This window comes from Hydra vulgaris, chromosome 09 (assembly GCF_038396675.1).
Source record: "Hydra vulgaris chromosome 09, alternate assembly HydraT2T_AEP".
Classification (NCBI taxonomy): Eukaryota; Metazoa; Cnidaria; class Hydrozoa; order Anthoathecata; family Hydridae; genus Hydra; species Hydra vulgaris.
This window is the reverse complement of record NC_088928.1, coordinates 42,587,551-42,605,637: the sequence shown is the minus strand read 5'-3', so window position 1 is coordinate 42,605,637 and position 18,087 is coordinate 42,587,551.

Genomic DNA, 18,087 nt, shown 5'->3' with positions numbered 1-18,087 from the left:
CAATATACCCATGAAAAATTGTTTAATTTTAACAAATATATCTTAAAATAATTTAATTTTGTTTATTTTAAAAATGTGCAAGATTTCAGGTTTAATTGGTTTGTCGTTTTAAAGATTTTGGCTTTGCACTTCAAGAGCGCGACCCAGCTTAAAATATAATTTCTCGACCCAGTATAATAAGGGTTAATATATTATACTATTTTGTTAAAAGGTGTTCTATATATTCATTAACCCATGTATAATTCCTGTATAACTGTACAACAAAATGTTTTAAAATAATATAATCAGTAAACTCATTTAGAACTCTATTTGTAAAAAAAAAAAAACAGTTTTAGCGTAAAATATCAAAACAAAGTTGTGAGACAAAAATAGAAAAAAGTTTTGATTTTCTTCACAAATAAGAAACATCTTTAATTTTAAATCGTTATGAGATTTAAAGTTAGGGAGCAGTGATTGCTAACAATCTCTAGTTCGATCTGTAAATGTTACATAATATAATCTACAACATGTAGTAAATTCTTTTTACTTAACAGTATTTAATTTAGTATATCACATATAGCGTTTATATTACCTAAACGCTGTTGTTTTACGGGTAATAAAATGTTTATTAAAAAAAGTTAGCAAAGCAAAATTTTAGGTAAATGTCGGTTTATTTTGTAAAATCGTTTCAAAATAAGACTAATAATTACAATGCGCATATAATTTCAGCTATTGTCGGAGTCTATGCTCTATGAATGATGATGATGTTGCATTCTATTTAGATAAAATAAAAGACATATAGACAATAAAATCTTTGAGATTAAAGCAAAAAATACAAAAAGCTATAGTTATGAAGAAAAAGAAAAGAAGAAAAAGAGTAGGTAGACGGAATAATCAAAATGATGAGAAATGAAAGTTAGTGGCAATGGACAAAATATTGAGTATAAATTTAGTCGTTACTGCCGTAGATCTCGGTTAGGGCGAGGTTTGAATTATTACCATTTTGTCTAAGTAAAGTGTTAAATCAACTGAGGAATGTTGTTACGGTTATAAACAATGTGAGGCTCAACCCACTCCAGTTTGGTACTCTCTACTGCGACGGAAAGTTGCTAAAAGACATACAAATCGTTGTCAGATGCTTCAGAACACATAAAGAGAAAAGTACCTGGTGTTCCTGCTCTTGTTGATTCGTAAGTAGTGATTCAAGCAAATACAACATTAAATCTCATAGAAGCTTTGGATTTGTCAACAAAACTGTGGCTTTGTTATTTAATACCACTTCCAGTAATACTAGCATCAGAAATGGTGTTGCTAAATTGATTGAAAAAAACTTAGGTGAAAAACTTTTTTACCTAGCTGGCGACACCACATTATTGAAATCTTTGTCGGAGCAGTTTAGAATAAGTTATCTGGAAACATTTCCAGATAACCAGATAATAAATTCTTTGCTATATTTAAAACTGCCTGACAAGCACCAGGTAAACATTTATCAATTAAATTTAGATGGTTTATTAAAAAAAAATTCATCACAATACAAGATGTATTAGAGTGTACATTTGTTCAGTAATGAGTGCGTTTGAAAACCCTTCCCCTTTTACCTTAAAAATATATTTCATACAATATTTATTATCAGTGTATTTCATGAGAAAACTCATAAAGGAAAAACAAGTTGACATGTGCAGTAGGGCATCCTATACTTTTAAAAAAACAACTTTTTTATAATAAACTCTTGGCATTTTTTTGCTTGAAGGTATATAAATTTAAGATCTGTTAAAATAAAGTTGATATTAATAAGTCTTCATTTGCCAAAACTGATTTATTGTTATATTTTATTGACCTGAAAATTATCTTAAAGCGTAAATACATTTTTTATGCAGAAACGATAAAAAACCGTATAAGCTTCTTGATAAAATTAAATTTTTTACATTTCCCAACAGTTTTTCATAAAAAAATTTTTAAACAAAAATGTTCTTAAAGTTCGATATTTGTTTATATATATTATATTTTTCGTAGTTCGTTTTTGTAGTTTTATTCACTTCAACCCATTAATACTATATAGTCGAAGTAAAAGAGATAATTTACAATGAGTGGTATTAAAACCAGAAAAAAGACAAGCACAATAATGTCTGATTTAATAGGTTTACAATTTTTAAGAACAAAATTGCTTTATTTTAAAATTTTATATGACAGTTTATAGATGCTTTTATTACTGGATAAAAACAAAGTGAATAGAACCAAAGATAAAGTTATGTCAGAGTGTAAGATTTTTGCAGAGAATAGATTAGAGTCTGAAGATCTTTCTTGTATTCTCTTTGATGGAAGAAATGATAAAACCAATTTTATGACATTTAATGAAGAAACCAAAAAATTTTATACTCTAATTAAAAAGGAAGATCACTATACTTTGACTGATGAATATGATATATACCTTCATCTTCATACCACCAAAAGAGAAATATGTGAAAAATCAAAAATTAGGCCTGCCGAACATATAGCAAATAAAATATTTCAATTGTCTATTTTGCATGGTGTTGAACATAGCTTAAAGTTCATTGGTTGTGGTAGCACAGCTACAAATACATGTCTCAATGGAGGTGTTTAGAGGTTAAATTAGAAAGAAAATTAGGGTGGCTAATATGTTCTCTTCACACAAAAAAACTTTGCTTTCGGCATTTAATAGAAGAGCTTGGGAAAATAGCCTTAAAGACAGGGTTTTCTAGACCTATTGGTAAGTTGCTTTTTATGGTTACTGAAAGGAAAAAAAATTACAGTTTCTCGCCAATATCTATAGGTCCTGGTTTAATTGAACTTGGTGGGAAAATAATAAAAATTATCTTACAAAAATAAAAATAATAAAAGTTATCTTCAAATCAGAAATATGCCAGACAGTAATTTCAGGAACTCTTACAGAAGGTTTGGCTAACCATAGTACAGAAGGCTAATTATAGTCCATTCAAGGTGGCTCAATACAGGCTCTTCCTTACTTTTATTGCGGTATGCAAGCATGGGTTAGAGGTAGATGACCTAAGAAACCTAGAATTAATTGTTAAGTTTCTTGTATCAGTATACTTCCCTATGTTGTACCAAATCGAAGTGAAGCATAGTTGGATAGAAGGGCCACGGCTCACCTTGAACCAACTTAACCATATCAAACTTCAAGATGAAAATGTACAAAAATTTATTGAAAAATATGTGAGATCATTGTCACGGAATTCTCATTTCAAAATCTTATTGCAGGCATTATTTGCAGTAAACCGATTGCAGTAGAACTTCGAGGGATAACTTTTTTGTATCAATTTCGTCAGCCATCTTTTCTTTACTTCTAGCGTATTTTTCTATACGTAAAACAAGTTAAAAATTGGGAGCAAAAAATTATTATAAAATAAGATTGTGTGATAAAACACAGACGATTTCAAAGATTTAATTTGTAAATTTAACGGAAGATTTCCATTAAATGCGGTAGTGGTGTAGTGAAAGAGCGCTCGCTTCATCAGCGAGAGGTTCCGAGTTCGATTCCCACCACGTCCCTGGTAGTACCTCGCTCAACTTGTTTCTTCGCGCAGCGTCCTTGTTCGTCAAGGTTCGTGTTTCGGAGTTATAGAGTTGAGAGAGGGTTATAACCACAAGTAGCCTCCTCATCTGTAGTGGCCTTCTCGGCCTTGGGGAGGTGAATTACCAAAAAAAAAAAATAATACAAAGAAATTTCGTAAAAAAATAAGACTTGCTTTACGTCAAAGCTATTTAACTATTTGAAGAGTACTAGGAAAAAACGACAAAAAAGTATTTATGAATCATTTATAAAAGTCTTTGTATAAAGTTAGGAAAAAAAAAATTTTAACAAAAATTACAAATATTTTATTAAAAATGTAAACTTCGGATAGATTAACTAAGAAATAATTTTTTCTAATTTACTACTATTCTTTATAGGAAAACTTTTATAAATGATTAATATACACTTTTTCAAAACCTTTTAAATGTGACGTTTTTCCCCGTGTACTCATCATTTTTTTTTTATCCCTGCTAAGTTGGTATTGTTTATAAACCACAAAGTTGAATGGATTTTTTTTTACTGACGAAATAAATTTTTTTTTAAATTTTTTATTATATACTTATCTGCGTAATTAAAGAAATGAATTTATATTAAGAATTAATTATCTTAGGTTTCCATATATTGTTGTCATAGTTTAAACCTTGTTTGAAATCTATACAAATTTTGAATTACCAAAACACACTATTTATTATGAAAAAAGAAATGCTCGAAGCGGTCATAGTCATAAAAATTTTCATGACTATGATGCGGTGGAGTGACAATAAGCAGCCGTGGTCACTGATATATTTAATAACCTTAGTTATTATAGAGATCAGTGGCCGTGGTGTAGTTGTTAGAGCATTTCCTTTAGAGTTGATAGATTCAAAGTTCAATACCAACTTTGGCCATAAATGCATTTTGGAGCACCTTAACAACCAGATAAAGAAAATATAATTTAAGAAATGATGTATTTTTAAACGAACTCAAAGCGTTCAGATATAGTGAAAAGGTATGGTGCAGTTTTTTTACTGGTAAAATCTTTTTTGCAAATGCAACTTATTTGCGTTATGAATTTGTATTTGGAATTAATCAAGATTTAACGTTTATGGCCAAAGAGTCAATCCTAATGGACGTATTTATAGACATCCAAATCCACAGCACAAGATAAACATTTACTATTGGAGAAGCCGTGTAAATGATAAAAAAAACTTAAGTCCAGATATCACTTACAACTAAACTGGGATTACAAACTTACTGAAGTGATACATTTTAGTAATTCTTGCATTAAACTACTTGATTATACAGTGGTCGGCCATCACATTAGGACCAGCAGTAATTTTTTGTAAATATCGTGTAAAAATAAATTTTTTGGCAAAAAGAAGAATAATGGTGTAATTTAAAGCTTGTTCCTTTATTTATAAAGTTATACTTGATGAAAAATAAACAAATAAAATTAAACATTTTGAATATTTATTGGTTATTACAATAAATTATATAAAGTATATATTAATTATTAATATTTTGTAAAACCGCCTTTATTTACAATAACTGCTTCGATTCGTCGTGGCATGCTTGCAATTGAACTTTTTATAGTTTCTGTCAACTCTGGGTTATTGTGCCAGATCCTGATAATATATTCCATAAGATCTTGCTTGTTAGTAAGAATTTTTTTTCCAACATCTCGCTTTACTATTTCCCAAATGTTTTCTATGGGGTTAAGATCAGGTGAGTTGCCTGGCCATGGCAATACATCTACTTTTTTCTGTTTTAAAAAAGCCATAACATTTTTTGCTGCGTGGCAAGTTGAACCATCTTGTATAAATATAAGATTTTTGGCATTTTTGGACTTCTTTTGAATTTTTTTGACATTTTGAGACCAATCTGCCATTTGAGGAGGCAACTGGTTCTCCAGAACTTCTTTATACTGGTCCTGCCTCATTGTGCCAACTACTTTGTAAAGACGCCTTGCTCCTTGCCCACAAATGACAGACCAGATCATTACTGAAGCTGGATGCTTGACTGTTTCCACTATGCAGTCAGGATGAAACTTTTTGTTTGTTCTACGACGAACAAAAGCTGTTTTGTTCATCATTACTTGAAAAGTTGATTCATCAGAGAAGCAAATCTAAAATAATGCTTATTTTAAATTATAATATTTATGAATTTATTTAAAATATTTTACGAATATGAATGCGAATAAAAATACTTTTTCCCAACCCTCAACAGACCAGTGACGATAGTTTCGAGCCCACTCCAGTCTCTTTTTTTCATGAGTGAAGTCAGTTTTGGTTTCTTGGCTGGGCGATGACACATCAATCCCTCTTCCTTCAGCCTTCTGCGAATGGTCCGGTCTGACACAGCAATACCAGCTTCATGGATAAGCTTAGTCAATACATTTTGTGGCTTTTTTCTGTTTTCCAGACATATATTCCGGATAGAACGATCCGCTCTTGGTGTTGTCTTTCGTTTAGAAGGTGGTCTCCTTGGGCCAAACTCTTCCCCTGTATCAATTTTTTTTCTCACTCGCATTGCGGTTTGGTGAGAAGCATTTACAATTTGTGCAACTTTTCGCTGAGAATATTTTGTATTCTCTAAAAGACATCTAATTTGACTAACTTTTGTTGGTGTCATGTCACATTTTTTACCCATAGCTGAAAATTTAAATTAATAACTTTAAAAAAGACTACTATTTGGTGTCTTTACATAAACAGGAAAAAAAACATAAAATCCTTTATTTAAAATTAATGACTTACTGATTATTATTAAGTTCAAAAAAAATAATTAATTAAATAAATCACAGATGCTTGAAATTAAAATAAATCATATTTAAACTTCAAACTAACAACTAAAAATTACCTTAAATTGTCCAATATGCACCAATTTGGTTATGACAGGTGATTGTTGACAGCCAGAGTTGCCAATTGATAAAATTTTTATTAAATATTACTAAGAATAGAAATAACTTGACATGTAACAAAAAAAAATATCATATTTATTTTCTCATATGCGGGTTTAAGCAACATATTTGAAATAAATTGTAAAAAAACGTGTGGTCCTAATGTGATGGCCGACTACTGTAACCATAGCAACTACATTGTCCTTTATCAAATATTTTAAATAGTTAAGTATGAGAATCCATTTTGCCGTAAAAACGTCAATCAGCGTTGTAATTTATATAATAATCGTATAACCTACTATCAGCTAAACTCGTTTTTATCAACAAACAAAAAAAAAAAAAAAATATATATATATATATATATATATAACTTAACAAGATCAATTCCAAAATAGTTAAATAGATGTATCAAACGGATTTTTTAAATAAAATTAATTTAAAATAAAAACTATTTCCTTCTCTAAATAATAAACTGTTACTTACTAACAGATTCAATAAAAAATGCAAATTGGTCAAGAATTTAGTAAATAATAAACCGATCTCTAAACTAACGTTTGCGCATTTAAACAATAAAAAGTCACTCAATGCAAGATGAATTTTTTATTTGACTGAACCGAAGATTGGTAATATCAATAGCTTGTTGTTTGAATGATTAACTTTTAATTATATGTTTATTTAACATTTTTCCCAAAAACATCTCCTTAATTGAAGTAATAATAGTTAATTAATTATATAATGCTATACCTATTGTAACATATAATAGTTATATATTATAATTTGCTGACTTCCTATGTAGATACGGATATTTAGTTGAAACAACTTAAAAATATATAATCTGCATTAAACTTCAATGCATTACCAAACTGGTTGTACTCCCTAGTCATTTAAAACGTAATAATTTTTTTAAATTTCAAAGGCAGAGGACCTTTCGAAACTTTTGTTACAATATGCTAAGAATAGATGTTTTTGCTTCAACAGAAGGCTTTCAAATGAAATAGGAATTCAAGATAAAGTGGCATTAATCGTATTTAGCAATTCTAAATAATTCTATTCATTAAGAAGATTGGTGTAATTCACGGTCAAAGACTATAAGTAAGCTTCGAGCGTGCTGGCCAGCCTCGAAAAAGGTAGTGTTGATTTGACGCTCTGCTGTCAAGGCATAGGAAATACGTTTTTTGCACTAAAACATTTTTAGTGTGCCCACTTTGTAGTCCAAGAAGGAAGCCAATTATTTCCTAGTCTCTACATACATCCCATTGATATTTGTAGTTTATTTTCTAAAGTAAAAATTTAATGTTCTTTTTTAACCTTCCTTTAAATACGTTGAATAAGGTATTTAAAGATATTGGTTACTATTATTTAAAAGAACACCTTTGACGCTACAATAAACTGTCTATAAGCAATCGCCATGCTCTAGGTTTATGCAAGAATTCTGTTTCTCTAAAAAAAAAACCAACAACACCCCAGCAAAAATACAAGTCATCCGATACTTCATAAAACTGAGAAAAAATTTAATGTCTTTTGCTGTATCTTTAAATCTTGCAAGTTGATTCAAATAAGTTATATTGCTTCACCCTGGGTACTAATATTTCAGCTCAAGACTTTGATAAAACTAGGTCACGCACCAAATTATCTCTTTTGCTTTCAGAAAATTTGGTTGATTGAAAATTGATGGACACTAGGATTATTAGGATTACTTTTTTTCAACCCCTTGCTCCTGTACTGTAGTTTGATAAACTTTTACCTAAAAAGCACGAAATGGACTATTATTTGCATCCCTTTTGAAAAAAGTTCACCCTGCCATTGAAAAATGGATTTTGACATAAGTACTACTACGTATTCAAATGTATTTAGAATGTTATAGTCATGTAATACAATAAATTTTCAATCCAACAATGACTCAAACCGTTGACCTCGCTCTTGCTTGTTGCATAGAAGAAATAGAAGATGCAATTTGTCTTTATTTTTGCATGACGAATACATTTTCTTCATTAATTCGATTGCGCGCTTTGCGCATTGATTACTTCTGGGGATCTGTAGTATGGATGGCTCTCGCTTCCAGTAATTTTTCAAAGAGCTTAAAGCCTTTTTGCGTGGATTTAGTACTTCAGCCCAGTTTTTAAAGTCGTTTTCGTTGTACAGTTGGTCTGTAAATCAATGTCTGCCCAGCCATACGATATAAATCAACATACTCTCTGCAAAACTGTTCTTGTTGAAGGAATTAAAATGAAGGCCAGAATCGCTAGTATAGCTCTGGAATTCCACCTCGCATTGCTGATGTTGGGTAATTTTTTAAACCTGATCAATGGAAAATCTCCCTTGTCATCAAAAAATTGAAACACTCGAGTGAGATGAAATAAAAATTTCATATCATCTCTCCAGCCTAATGTTTTGAGAATTAATTCTATTCCGTTATCAAACTGTTTTCAGTTGATTGTACTCCTTCAACAGTTAAGACACAAATGGACATTTGATGTTCGGCAATTGCGTTTTACTTCCAAGTTCTCTATCTATCACCAAATGGAGGATTCTAACTAATAAATGGTGTTAACAACTGATAAGTTGAGGTTTGTTAATGCGTTTTTCTGTGAACATTCGTTGTAATATTACAACAATACCATTCTTTTTTCCAGTGTTAACGCTGGTGTTATCTGCAACAATCATTTGTATTGAATTCCATAGGCAAAATTCTTCGAGGACTTTAGAAATTCCTTGAGCAATAGTTTTTCCCTGCTATCTACCAAGCCCAGGACATCCAATTTGATTTCTCTTCTTTCATTTTTAAGGACAACCACTTGATAATCGATTCCGTTGATAAACTTGCCATCAAAGTGTAAGGACCAACTTTCCACATGCAACTTTTCAATCATTTCTTTTTTCAGCTTGATTGTATCTTTGATTGTTGACTTGTAAATAGCTGATTGACATGGAGTTGGGATGTCAATGCCTATTAGAAAGTTTTTGTCTTTTCGAGGGATGGAACCTTTCTTTACTGACCGTTTAGCCTGTAGCGTATCCCACTGTTCCTTTACTTTCCACTTGGAAATGGTACAATCGCTTGTTCTCGGAAGAAAACCATGTTCCATCCACTTTATTAATATCAAAAATTTCATCAAGGGGTTTGCAGCTTTCCCGCTTGACACATTCATCATAACATTTTAGTATTTTATCAAGCTTTGCTCGTATAGCTTGATCTGATACATGAAGAAAATTTAGTTTATTCTTCCACAATTTGGTGACTTCTTTGGAAATTTCCGCTATTCGCTCCTTTCTTCCTTTGATTTTTGGTCCAAGGAAATGGTAGCGTCCAATAATTTGCTTTTGGAGAGGCATTCTGAACTTTTCTTCCAGTGAATATTTTTCCAAAGGAACCATTCTTCTTTTATGAGAGTTTTCAAATTTTACCAGAGTATTGGTTCAGACATCCTTGTTCTTCTGAATGCTACTATCGCTAGGCTTGCACGTTACTATGTGTTGCTTCTGTAACAACTATAAAATTAGATAAGCAGCTATATATACACAGTCTAAATTGTTCTAAAATATTCTTAATTGTTCCAGAATGTTCTAAATTGTTCCAGAATGTTCTAAAGTTGTCTAAAATATTCTTGAATTTTCCAAAATGTTCTAAGGCTCTAAACACTTCTAATTTATACAAGTTTTAAATGATTTTCAGCAAAGCCACACGTATTAGTAGTAGCAGTAACAAGATTCAAAAATTGACATAACTATTTTTTGTTTTATAGTGTTATGCAAAAAAAAAACTCATTAACTTTTTTAAAAATTTAAGAACATTTATATTAATCAGAATGGATTAAAAAACGGATCATTTAAAAGCACATTCAGTCGTTAAATTTAAGTTATTTCAGCCTTTTTTTTTTTTTATTTGTTTTTTTTTTCATACATAGTTAAATTTATACCTATTTCAATAAAGAATCCGAATGTTGAATAAACGCAATTTTAGAAACAGTGGGTTTAGCTCCCTTAAGAAAAACGTTCTTCAATTCTACGGATTACGCAAGTAATTTACTTTTCTTCTTTGTATTAATGGCTTGTATTTAGCATTTAAAGTATTAAATACTATTTTTCTTGTAGTTGTCTTGAATCTTTTTTATTGTTTTTGAAATATTAAAAAAAAATTAGACAAAATAAAAAATGAGCTTATAAACAACCAATTATCATTGAATTTAGGAAATAAAGGGCGACGGTTCTACAAACAAGTATTTTAATGAACATTCGTTAAAAGTTACGAATAATCTTTCGTTTTTATTTCAAATGTTGACCAATTAATAAACAAATAACAATTGTTCAACAAACAGATGTTTTACGTACATTTGTTAAATAGATATATTCGTTTCGGCTTATTCATTAATAATTCGTTATTCGCAAATGAGCGGTAGCAAACATACTCGTTAAAAAAATTATTGAATTTTCGTTGGTATATTGTTGACTGAATCTACAAAAGTGTTGTAGATTTAGCTTATCATTTTTCATTTAACATTTATTTTAATGTTTTTTATATATTTTGTGTACATATTGTTTGATTCGTTATTTGCGCTTATCTTGAACTTAGCGTCAGTTAATGGACAAATTTTTTTAGAGTTGTTTATTTTATTTGCCCATATAGCTTTATTACAGCATTGGTTGAAGCTTCTTTGTTGGACAAACTCTCATCTTCCAATAATTGTGTGGAGTTTGCAATGCTTGTAGAACTTACGATTAAATCTCCACGGCGTATATCAATTATGGATTGAGTAGAGATATCCTAAGCATATTCTTTTCTCGTCAAGTGCAAAGATGTTTGCTACCTTTTGCCTTGGATCAAGAAAATGTGCCATTGAATACTTAGGTACTTTATTACCAAAATCTGAAAAACGTTATTGAAAACCTGCTATTAGAGCTTGAGTTATATTTGTGAAACATGAAAGTACTTAGTTTTTCAATTTTATCTAATATTTTTTCCTAATATTTGAGATTTTCAATATCACCAAATTGATTGTTGGGTCTTTGTCAGAACTTAAAACTTGAAAAATTTTATCGATTGGATCAAGACATTCAATAATGCCTTTAATGATATTAGCATCAATGGACATAACCTTCAATTTTATTTGACATTTCTCCCAGTGGGCACAGTACGTTTTTAAAACGTTCTTTGGACGTTTTTATTAGGTTTAAACCTTAAAAAAACGTCTAAAAAACGTTTTAAAAACGTACCGTGCCCACTGGGCTACCATAATAGTCAAACACCCTTTTTTAGATCAATAATGGATTTCAACTACCTAAGGTTAGAATTCCAACGAGTTACTACTCTCTGGATAAGTGTAGTTTGCGGTTGCTTATGTTCAATAGCAATTTTCTACAAAATACTTTTGGCCTTAAAAGAATGACTGAAGTGCCTAAATACTTTGTTTAAGTTTACTGAAATTTCTAACCACTTTGGAACATAAGCTAAAGCTTGTCTAACAAAAAAATGTATCTGATAATCAACCAAAAGTTGTCACAAATAAATTTATTAACGCACATAGTTTTCATAACATTTGAACATCAGCTGTTGCTCATTTATGTGTTTTTTTTTCCAAATTCAATCTTTTTATCAAGTAATCAAATTTTTATTTATGTGCATCAGGAAATAGATCAAGTTTAACAAGAAGTTTTTTAAGCTGAAAATGTTTTGTAATTGAATGAAGAGTGAGAGATTATTAAGAGATTATAGGAAAGCAAGATTATTAGAAGAAGTCCATATGTTCCGGAAACCTGAAACGAGCTCTGGGCATATTTCGCTCCATTGGTAAGGAAGTAGGTGTAAACTTCTTATGTAAGTGCTCTTCCGCGGTGCTCTGTGATAAAACCGTTAAGTCTTGGGGCACCTAAAAAGCAAAAATTAAAAAAGAAAAAAAAATGTTAGTAGCAAAGACGCAACTGTCAAGGTCAATTTTCTCAATGTCAAATGGTTCACCTGGTCACTGATGATTCTTATTATTACATATTTCGCCGTTTAAAAATTCCTACAACAAAAAGTATAATATAAAATATGATAAAATATACATAAAAAACATAACACTTGCAACTTTTATATGATGTATAATTAACATAAAAAGGAATACTTTTAACTCCTAAATGGTATTAAATAAAATTTCAATAAGATTTTAATATTTAAAACATTAAACAAATATATTTGTTCGTTTAACGGAAAAACATCAAATTTTAAATAGTAAAACATCAAGTTTTAAAGACTAAAAGTTGGTCAAACCGATCACACCATTTAAAAAAAACCGAAACGGAGTTTTACAAAAAATATCAAAACACCGGAAAAAGGAGAAGTTTTTTTATCGTAAAACCAAACATTAATATATTTATATTAAATTTCTTTATTAAGTACCTATGTGAATTTTTAAACTAGGTAGTTGTGTGAATTAAATTATTGCATTTTTTTATGTGTTAGTTCAGGTTTCTTTATATATAAAGTAGTTAAACAAAAATGGCTTCATTATATTTTATGATAAATTTAAGAAAAATGTGAACAAAAACAAAAACTATTCTCTTAGAAGAAACTTATGGAATACTTATAAATTGCTAAGAATTAATAGTTAGTATGAATCTGAATACGGAATAGTATGCCGTAATACAGTTTAAATACGGTAAAATCTTTAAACTTTGAGTTTCCGATAAAAAATGAAACTTTTAAACTAGATAAATACTTTTTTTCTAACTGAACATCGGTTTCCATTATTCTTATCTTTTTATATTTAAAAAAATTTGTCAGTATATTTGAATGACTATAACTATTGAATGATTTAAACAGTATATTTGAATGACTAAAACTAAATTGATACAGTTTACTTTCTTGATATAAAGAAAATATTTAAGAAAACTTTTTTTGATTATATTGGGATTGTCCATAGCATTTTAATAATTTTATTTTAACTTGTAAAGCCTACATAGCAACTTTATGAAGAGATTGTGATGACTATATATCAGTATCTTCTTTGAGCTCCTGTCTTTTTTTCATAAATCAACTTTTTTATGTAAACGTTTCTTTGTAATTATATTTTCTTATTATATTAGCAGCAAATGATATATAACTTAAAAAAAAATTATTAAATATTCGCTTTCAAGATGTCAACTAGAGGATTAAATAAATGTCTGAAAAACATAATTTTATTGAAAATAAAGCGAACTAGCAATACATCAAAATAAATCTTTTATCGTTGTATTGTATTGTAAAATACGAAAAATGATTATTAATAATCGACAGTAGACTTCCTACACACTAAAAACTAAAGGTAGAAATTTTTAGTTAAGGTAGGATATGTGATATACCCTTAGTAAGGTATAATTTTCTACCTTATAAGGTAGAAAATTATACCTTTAAGTTAGAAAATTGTATGAGAAAAAATTGTTTTTGATATAATTTCTACCCTAAAAGGTAGAAAATTATACCTTACTAAGGGTATATCACATATCCTACCCTAAGGTAGACATTTCTACCTTTTTTTTTTAGTGTGTAGACGTGGTTTTTGAAGCAAAATTGCTTTTGAATTTTCATAATAAATGTATTAAAATATCTCAAAAATGAAAAAATTCCAACTTGTATAAAAAAAAAATATTTTTGGACTAATGATTTATTTAAAAAAATAAAGAATCTATATTTTAATCAACTTTTTGGCGCGAAGTTAGGGAAGTCGTTATATTCAGAACTTCCCGAACTTCGCGCGAATAAGTCAGACAAAATGTTATCTAACATTTATCAAACCAGAAAAGTATAAATCACATAACGCTAAAAAAAACTATTAAATAAAAATATGCTTGCAGGGTAATGTTAATGTTTAAATGCTCTTCCGCCATGCTCCGTAGTCTTTTTAGAGTACATTAATAGCTTAAAAAAAAGAAAAAAAGAAAGAAAAAGGTTTTCTACATAAAATAATTGGAGAGATAATTCCCCCAAATTGAAAATACCTTATGTTATTAAAGGTATTTTCTCAGAACTATATAATGACATATTTTGTATAATTAAACATTGGCATTGTGCTATATTAAATTTTGCTTATTGGTAGAGTTGTCATTGTCTTACGTAAAAATCAGGACAGTAGTTGCCCTACTTATTGGTTACAACCCAAAAATAAGTTCTATATAAATTTGTAACGATTAATATCTATGAACATTTTTTTTTTCATTTCTTATTGTTCCTTTTTTTTTTTTAATATTTTTTTATTATAAAAGTATTTAATTTTTTAAAAACAACATGCAAAGATATTGATTAGAAGACAATCAGGTCTTGTCATCAGAACCGTTAGTAATATTCCCAGTGGGGATACGTTATATGGGGGATGTTTATCGGATGCCATACGAAGGTTTTATGGACGTCCTCTGGACGACGCGTGCCCACTGGGTTTCAAAAAAGCTTCCCCATAAAATTAAATCTTATATATAAACAAAGGCATTTAAAAGTATAAACTAAATGTATCATTATTAATACTTAGAAATTGTAAGATTAAAACAAAAAAATTGATTAATTTTTGCTAATCTAACATACAAACCATGAAATTAAAAAGAGCAGCCGTGATTTAAAATATCGTATAATACAATATAGTTAAAAGCTTTTTCACGGAGCTCCGTGACAAGAGTAGCCGTCATTCCAAAATTGGATTAACCTTTGACAGACGTCATCTCTTGAGAACTAGCGAGCTTTTAAATGTTAACTTTTTACATATCAGAGATTTTAACTTTTGCCACCGACGAGTAGAAACAGTAAAAAAATATTCAGTTCTTGCAAGCAAAAATATATACTGCTTCACTATAATTTGACGCCGCACAGTTTTCCACGAGATTTAGCGAGAGAGCAGCTAAGTTTTCTAATACGCGCTTAAATGTCATATTAAGTTCCAGGTAACGGCATTATTGTAAGACTGACCTCCCAATTTAATGTATCTATTTCTAAAATTGAAAGAGCATTTCTTAATTGTATTAACCACTGCAACAATCCTTTAAAAACTTCACTCTAATAGTTAATTTCATCGTTTGATGAGAAGATTGATTAAGAGTAGAGCTTATGAATAATATTACCTTTTTTAGGTTCTCAAACATTTAACTTTACCATTAAAGACTGATGAATCATCGAACATTTGTGTTCTTCAAAACTGTTCTTTAAATTGAATGTCTTTGTTAAATAATCAACACGGTCCAGAAATCACTGGTGTAATACTTTCTAAATAAAGTTACGTTTGTGGTATTTTTTCATTATGTGTAAATATGTTAAGTCAAACAGTGTGTTCAAAACGAGTAAATTTGTCCAGATTTATGAAGGTTGGTCTCTTTATTTTGTTTGAATTCTTAGTTAGTTATATAATCAACACAAAAATTATTTAAAAGCTCATTTTGTTTGATTATTATCATGTTCTTATTGTGATGGTTTGGTTGCTCTCGCAAGTCATTGATATTGAAGTTTTATATACTTTAAGGTGGTAGACTACTAAAAAAATACTGATTTTGAAGTAAAATGTCAAAATTTAGTTTTTGGACTCATTTTTTTAAATTTTATCCTTTTTCATTTGATATAACCATCTTGTATTTTTTAATTACATTAAACATTTAAAAATGCATTTTACCAGAGTTAATAAAAACTATTGACCTTAGCTACGCCTTAGCAAGACAAAAAAAAAAACATAATTTAAGCCCTAAAATATATGCTTAAGCTTAGCTAGACTTATTTTTTATATTCGTAAACTGTTGAGCAATACTTTAGAAGCACATTTGTTGTAAAGTGTGCTTTAAAAGCACATTTGTTGTATAAAAAATAAAAGAGTTGAGCTACATTATTAAAGCACATTGTTGAAAACGAAGTTTAGTAAAATTATACAGTGGCACTAAAACACCATTGTCTGGTAAAAATAAACTGACAGATAAGATAATAAACTCGATGCAGAACTACTAAGGCATCGCTATTAGAAGGAAAATTGATAATATTTATGCTATGAAGAAGTTTATATTTGCCATTGTTTTCCACTTTACCAATATTCCAAATCAAGATGAGCGACATCAGTTTTGTCCTCGTGATTCTGAAAGCTGGTGCAGGTATTAGTGTAAAACAAAGCAGTATATACCATCAAATTCAATTCCAGTATGGATTAAAAACCTGCTAATGCAAATTTATAAAAGCTTACAAACAATCAACTGCTATCTAAATGTCTTCACGGTAAGACACAAAATCTGAATGAGTCCTTGAATGCCATTATATGGTCCAGAGTTCCAAAGAGCACTTTTGTCAGTAAAGAAACAATTGAAATAGGAACTTACTCTGCTGTTATTCATTTTAATGATGGAAGTAAAGGTATTTTGGATGTTTTAAAAGAGTTAAATTTGACTGGGTATATAACAGTGATGACATCTATTCAGTTTGACAATTCTCGTTAGAACCAAATGAAGCGAAAGTCAACAAAAGAGTGTAAAAAGCAAAGAAAAAAGTTAAGATCAGTAGCCAAAGGGTTCAGTGGTAAACTAAAATCAAATGAAACTAATCAGTCATATATTTCTGGTGGACATTAAACAAGATTTTACTTGAAAATAACTTCAAATGTGTTTTTTACAAATTTTAATTTTTGCAATACTATGGTAACTTTGAAATGTAATATCTTTGTATTGGCTAATGATTTTTGCATGAAATTTTCTGGGTATACTCAGCATACTCAATAAATTCGGTTAACAGATGGAATTTTAAAAAGTCGTGTTCAATATCTTTAAATAAAAAAATTAGTTCACATTTTAAGTGAAACTACTTAGAATTTTTCTAAAATTTGTAAAAAATTTAAAATAAGTCTTTAAATTAAAAATCCATCTGTCAGCCGGAATAAAACATAATAATGCATCATTCTACAAAGTTTATACCAGAGAAAATTTATATAATGAAAGATATTACGTCACAAAGTTACTCAATTTTAGGCATTTTTTAGGCAGTTTATCTGCCATTATGGATGTCAAAAAAGTTTTAAAAAAAAAATTTCATTTCAAATATTATTTTTTATAAATTTCTTATCAGAAAAATGTTAGTATTTGGTTTTATTTCAATTTTACACTAAAAAAGCGCTTTTTAGTAGGGTACCACCTTAAGCTTTAAAACTTTTTTGGCCATTTTCCTGTATTATGATTTATTTTTGAGAAGTTTAAATAATTAAATTCACTTTTTTTCAAGGAGTGGTTCTAAAAAAATAGCATGATTGAAAAAATTACATCATGCACTTTCCTTATTATACTTATTAACATCAGGGCCGTCTTTATGGGGACGTAGGTGGTTCCCTGCTTTCGGCAAGTTTTGAACTTTTAGGCAGTTGGAAAATGTTAGTAAACGAAGACCTTTTTTATTATTATTACATCACCTCCTTACCTCCTTCCCCGAAAAGATCTCTTCGGGACGGCCCTGAGTAATAAACCTTTTTTTTCCACCCTAGGCTTAAGATTAGGTAGCCTAGCTTATGTATGAATCTGCCGCTGTAATAGTGAAAACTACAAGAGTATAAATAAATTTTGTTGGCCTGTGCATATTTCCGAACTAGCGATTTTTAGACGCTAAAATTTAATATTTAATTTTTAATCCTGACGTTTTTAAACTATTCAAGATTCTGTTTCCTATAATGGTAATAAATATTTTATTTAGAGTCGTGACGTTTTGGTGTGCAGGCAACAAGAATGAAAA